Source organism: Octopus bimaculoides, chromosome 20 (genome assembly GCF_001194135.2).
Source record: "Octopus bimaculoides isolate UCB-OBI-ISO-001 chromosome 20, ASM119413v2, whole genome shotgun sequence".
Taxonomy (NCBI): Eukaryota; Metazoa; Mollusca; class Cephalopoda; order Octopoda; family Octopodidae; genus Octopus; species Octopus bimaculoides.
The window spans coordinates 4838154-4845133 of record NC_069000.1 but is presented as its reverse complement, the minus strand read 5'-3'; the positions used below and the strand labels follow the sequence as shown (position 1 = coordinate 4845133).

The 6980-nt window shown below is 33.3% G+C and overlaps 2 long non-coding RNA genes across 2 annotated transcripts in view; one reads left to right on the top strand and one right to left on the bottom strand.

The window, feature by feature from the left end:
* The window catches only part of LOC128250328 (uncharacterized), a 389962-nt gene that overhangs the window by 280707 nt on the left and 102275 nt on the right, over positions 1–6980 (bottom strand). The window lies entirely within an intron of this gene.
* The window catches only part of LOC128250327 (uncharacterized), a 246424-nt gene that overhangs the window by 203876 nt on the left and 35568 nt on the right, over positions 1–6980 (top strand). The window contains exon 4 of the long non-coding RNA XR_008266354.1: positions 2858–3003. This is a non-coding gene — a long non-coding RNA (uncharacterized LOC128250327). The remainder of the gene's footprint in view (positions 1–2857; positions 3004–6980) is intronic.

The following is a 6980-nucleotide window of genomic DNA, read 5'->3' as shown; positions in this document are numbered from 1 at the left end:
TATATATATATATATATATATATATATATATATACGTGCCTGCATATGTGTATAAAATAATACGCAAACAGAATGGTAATTCTGTCTCAACAAGTTCTCTCAACCAAATCTCTGAAGAAAACAGAAACAAAAAGAAACAAACAATTCCTCTCACTTTAGACACATGCATTCACTCAACAAAATCTTGCGTTTTATAGGGAAGTTTCTGAAATAAATTACCAGGAAAACGATATCAGCCAAAGTCTTCTGCAAATCACACCATACTATCTTTCTTCTTTTTGCGTCTTACTTGTTCCACTCATCGGACTTCTGCCGTGCTTGTGTATAGCTTTGAAAGAATATAGTCCAAAGAATCGACACCAGTGCTTATGTCTTTCGTTTGTTTTTTGTGGGGTGGTGATATGACTGGGACCTGTTCCCTAGGTTACTCTTGCAGGACTCTTTTGAGCTGAAGACGTTAACGAACCAACTGCGATCGGCGGTGGCTTGACAAACAGAGACACAAAGGCAGACACAGCTAAACACACACACACACACACATTTATATATATAATATAGTCAATGTATGTATGTATGTATGTATGTATGTATGTATGTATGTATGTATGTATGTATATGGGACTGCTTTATCTTACATGATTGTGCCGTTTAGAAGGCCGTAGGATGTGATTCGAATGAGATATGATTTCTATTTCTAGCAGGTCGAGTGACCACCGAAAGACTCTTTGCTCTCTATTACGTAAAACGTCGAATGATACAGTTCTTCAAAGCAATTAACATTTTATGAAGACGTCTCTGGTTATCACCTGAAATTAAAGTGCACAACTGATAACAATCGAATAACGGCTATACGAGGTTACGATTGCTATTCTCAATACAAGACTCTTTCATAGCTCGGTTGGCACCTCTTCAGGTGTTCTACCGTTAAAACACCATATAAAGTGTCTGTTGCGCACACGACATACAGAATGTACAATAGAAATATCTATAATCATGCTATACACATACACTTCGAATTGGTTATGAAAATTGTTGTTTTATGAGTTGCTATATATCAGCCAACAATACGATCTCTGCTTCTCAATACGTTATAAAGTCTTAAACAGAGAAGAAAGCGCCGATTAAGTGTAGAGTGTAAAGTGAAAATACATTAAACTATCAGTGAGTGCGACTATAAAATCCATTAGACAGTTCGGGAGCAAAACATTCCGTGTCTGTCGATGAAAATGAATTAAGTTAAAAGTGAAAGTAAATTATCAATTAAAATATAACATTGATTGATATTAGCAACTATATAAGTTGACGTAGTGTAGACTGAGATGAGTAGCGAGGATATTTCATAGAAAATATGTAATAAATATAGAATATTAACAGGTATTGTACGTGGTGGAAACCTTTTATATGTGTTATATAAACACGTAGAAACACACACAAACACACACACTTACATAGACGTTAATGCCGTAATGCATTTACATATACAAACACAAATGTGCGTATACATATACATACACACACACATATATGTATGTGTGTGTATGTATATATGTATATATACATATATATACTCTATATATACATGCATGTGTAAGCCGAAACAGAGAGAGAGAAAGTGAGAGAGAAAGAGTAATAATTAGAGTAATAATATTTATATGTATATATAGATGTGAATTTACATATATATGCATATAAATGCATGTGTCCATGTGTGTGTGCATATTTATGTGTGCGTGTGTGTGTGTGTGTGCGTGTGTGTGTGTGTGTGTGTGTATGTGTGTGTGTGTCTGGGTATGCGTGTATTTCTATGTAAATATATAGAAGTTAATGCCTTTTGCATCATATCTCGGCGTATCGCTTCACAGATTACTCAAACGTTTAAAGAGAAACTGCTTGATTATACACAAGCGAAAATTTCTTCAAACACATCGAAGTACGATTACTCATCTATGCATCGAGATACGATTGGGTGTGCCATAAAAAATACGGTTCCCCCTTCTTTTATCGATATACTCAGAACATCACATTTTAATCTATTCTCTCGTGGACTACTTGATGCTTTCATCTCTTCACTGATGTGGTTACAAAATATTGGTGTGTAGAAGTTTAAATATTTATCAATCTATTAATATTATTATTATTATTATTTTATAAGCTTATCATTCAGGGTGCGGAAAATCCATGAGATAGGACACACAGAGCAATAATTAGTGGGTATTTGGATATTCCTCAATAAATATTGGTGGAACTGTCTGCAATAATTGACTTATTTCATGCAAAAAACGATAATAGTTCTTTACAAACTGGGATCGAAACGTCTACAAATATTAACGCTGATAGGCGAGTGGTGTATTATATAAAGATCTGTATGATATTTATGAATATTAAGGTGTGGAGCTGACAGAATCGTTAGCACGCCGGGTGAAATGCTTAGCGGTATTTCGTCTGCCGCTACGTTCTGAGTTCAAGTTCCACCGTGGTCCACTTTGTGTTTGATAAAATAAGTAACAGTTAAGCACTGGAATCGGTGTAATCGACTTAATCCTTCCTCCGAAATTACTGGCCTTCTGCTAAAATTTGAACCAATATTGTTGTCATTCATTCACCAAAGATTGGAAGAAGGAGGTTGTAAGAAAATTTGAGAGTGATTATAATGCTTGCGTGTATATGTGTCGGTGTGTGTCGAAGTATGTAGCTGTGTGTGTGTGTGTGTGTGTGTGTGTGTGTGTGTGTGTGTGTGTGTGTGTGTGTGTGTGTGTGTGTGTTGTGAATATATCTTTATGGTGTTTGCTTTTTTTTTATTGTTTGCCAGATTGGTTGAGCTCTCTGATCTTTTTGGATATGTTTTAAATTATTCCAGGTGTTTTAAATCCAGTTTGGTTTTCCCACTTTTGACAGACCATCATAATCAACATTTTGGAAAAATATCAAGAGTCGAAGTTTTCAAGAACATCCTGAGTGCCATTGACCAAATCAGTGTTATCGGAATTCTGAATTTGGTGTAAAGTTAAGACTACATTTTGAATCTTTTATGCAGTTTGCTTTTTATAACAAAATCTCGTTGTGATAACTACATTACGTTTAGTTGTGTTTGTACAAGATATTCTTAAATACTCGAACGATTAATATTTTCTTCCCGCTTGTCTAAAAACTTGCTACTTCCTGTAAAACTTATTTTTGTTTTGTGGTCCTTTGTATGTTGTCTTCCTGTTTCTGAAAGATATTTTCGAGTACAGCGATAACAAACCAAGGATCAATCTCACGTGAATACTCCTTGTAAACTAACAGCTTTTTAATTTTAGCTGAAGGAAAATTTCAAACATTCCTCCTATTCAAAATTAAGTAAAAAGATGATTAAATACGCAACGCGAACAGAAAACAGTTCGCAAAAATATTCAATCCGAATCTAAAGCGGAAAGAGAGATAATCAGTACCAAATACGGTTTTACTTCCGGACCAATTAATATGATGCTTGACTGCGCTGAAAGATTTCATGTTCTTCATCCAAAGCGTGCCAAACTCTTTTAATATTTTTATCAAACATCTTTTAATGTTTTTAAATTCTTAAATTATTTAAATTTGATTGCAAGCAAGATGACTGTATCAAGAACACTTCTGTGATATATAAATATATATATATATATATATATATATATATATATATATATATATATGTGTGTGTGTGTGTGTGTGTGTACTTTTATGAGTGTTTGATATACATACGTCTGCATGTATTTCTGCGTACGCACGGCTGTGTGCATGTGCACCTGCTTGTCACAAATCAGCGTTTATCATCTTATATATGTATCATTAATGGAATCTCAATTCATCTTAGCCAGGTGTAATTAAGACCAATTAATAATTACCGGGAAGCGCTGCAATCTAAAATCAAGACAACCTCGTTGTTAACTTCTCTTATATAATTGAAATATGACTAAATGAGTTTAAACAGGAGTGAATATTTGATAAAAACTCGCTAGTCAAGCAAATGGCTTAGGGTTCAATCCGAAGTTCCTTTTCCACATTCAAAATTTTCACTTTCAAAAATTATTTGCAAATACACATTAAGAAATAGATAAATTTTAAAGACGACGAAGTTGGACGTGACAACAGCCAGTTGATAGATAGATAGATAGATAGATAGATAGATAGATAGATAGATAGATAGATAGATAGATAGATAGATAGATAGACAGACAGACAGACCGGCAGATAGATAGATACATACATACATACATATACCTGTGCATGCGTGTAAATGTTTATGAGTTTGTGGTTTTGTGTGTGTGCGCGTAAGTGCGTGTGTGTGTGTGTTATTAGCTATAGGGCAGATAGCAATATATCTAGGTATTGAATTTCAATTAGAATGAACGTGAGCGAGAAGAAATAATGATACAAGATGTGTGGCTGAGGCGAAGAACAACTGAGAAAAAGAGACGATACCGCTAAAAAGCTAAAGAGAATATCTAATTAATGTAGGAAAGACTTAAACCGCTATCTTATTGCTTATGGCTGTTAGCAGAAAAGTTTATCCATTTAAGGACTTAAACGTATTAGACTTTTAATTACAAAACATATAGGTATATATTCATGTAGTCTTCTTCAAGGTTTTTGTTATTTGTGCGTTGTAAACTATCTGTCTTAAATCCATCTTAATCGTGATTTATGTCTGTTTTAAATTGTCTGCGTTTTATGAACAGATCTGTAATTTGAAACTGTGCGTCGTATATCATTGAAATAAGTTTTGCAAAACCTAGGAGATTCCATTACCTAATACATTATTTGTTCTGGTTAATATAATCTAACTTAATTCAAGGCTTCATTCAATTCCTTTTAGAAAATAATCTCTCTTTAGCTTCTTTGTGTATATATATATATCTATCTATGTGTGCGTGTGTGTGTGTGTGTTTGCATATATGTATGTATATGCGCATGTGTGTATTAAAGTATATATTTATGTATGTATGCACGCACATATATTTAAGATGTATACACATACACGTATACATTATGCATACATGAATATATATATATATATACATCATATATCACATATATATGTGTGTGTGTATATGTATATATATATATATATATATATATATATATATATATATATATATACATATATATGTATGAGTGTGTCTCTCTTTCTGTGCGTACGTATGTAATGTATGTGTGTGCGTGTGTTTTTGTATGTGTGTACGCCTGTACGTATGTACGTATGTATATGTATATATGGAATAGTTGGCAGTATATTCTTATATTAAATTTCCATGTGTTATGGAAATTTCATCGAAATTCCTCTGATCACCATTTTAAAAAGCCTGAATTTGGGAGGCTTGTGATGTAGATGGCTATATGAACGACACATGTTGTATCATTGTGCCTCTCACCGAGCATCAATAATCAACAAAATCCACGGAGAATAGACAGTGATATTTATCATTTAATATTGACAGCATAAAATGAAGATTATTTATATAGAAGCGCACCAATGCATGCCAGAAAATATCTTGGGTGATTTGTCTTATCGGTAAATGTCTTTTATATACATCAAACATTGTAATATACATGAGGGCATATACGTATCTCCCTTTTAATCATGTTTATATGCATCAGAGATTGCAATGCAGATAAGGACCGATAACCAATCGCGTTTTTAATGTCGTTAATATGCTTCAAAGACGGTAATGCTTCTCAGAACATGGCACCAATTACCTGTTTAATGTTTATGCATTGACTGTGGTTTAATATTTCCCTGAAATGAACTGTGCGGCGTACTTGAGTCCACGAGATAACCCTGCATCGACATATACATGTGCATATGAGAAGTAGGAACTCCGAGGAAGAATAACAGTTGTAAATGAATGTAATGCTATTTCAACTCAGACCGAACCAGTGATGTCGCAAGTATTACTAACACAACTCACTTTACGGTTAATATAAAGATTGACTCCGTTAAGGAAAACAAAAAAGAAAAACAGCCTGATAGGTGTTAAAAACTGTGTAGAAAACGAATGTATAGAAAACGAATGTATAGAAAACGAATACGAAAACAAAAAATAGCTTGCGCAAACGAACGTAGTTGGGTGGGGAGAGATCTTTCGGAAAATTAACAAGATCCGATTTTTCCCTCATAACTTTGAGGAAAATGGATATACGTTGATGAAATTTTATAGAAATACCGTTGAAATGGCACAAATTACGATTATAAAGACATTTCGATTTATAATTAAGATTATCATGACTTAGCCAGTGACTAGTAAACTTGTAATATTTTGTTGGGAATAATCCAATGAATTAACAGTAAGGTGATTGCTTCTATCAGAATGGTTAAGAAGCAAAAAAATAAAGCCGACGTATATTACAGGTATGTAAATTATATTTTGTGTACTTCTTCCTCTGTTCCTTCGGATAAGCTGTAGAAACTGTTGCACGCACGCACACACAAACACAAAAATTCTCCAGACATTTAGCTGTTATTTTTAGCATATCGAGTTAAGGTTAGTGTGATATTTGAGAAATATTTCCAGCATATTCATCACACAAAAACCTCATGTACGATATGCGGTTTATGCTTGATGAATTATGTTCGAGATGTTTCTCAGCATATGAAACTATTAATAGCACTGAAAGACATGTATCGTGTCACTGTGACTAATATGTGTGCGTCTGAATTTGTGTGTGTGTATGTATATATGTATGTGCACATGCATACATATTACACACACACGCACACGCACACACACACGCACACACACACACACACACACACATATATATGTTGCTAGTCTTCTGCGAAAATTTGGACGCAATATTAGCATAAATATATTGATATATGTCTATATATGAATATATGCATATACGTATGTGTGTATATATGTGTATAATATACATATACATTCATATGTATATATGTACCTATATGTATATATATATATATATATATATATATATATATATATATATATATATATATATAT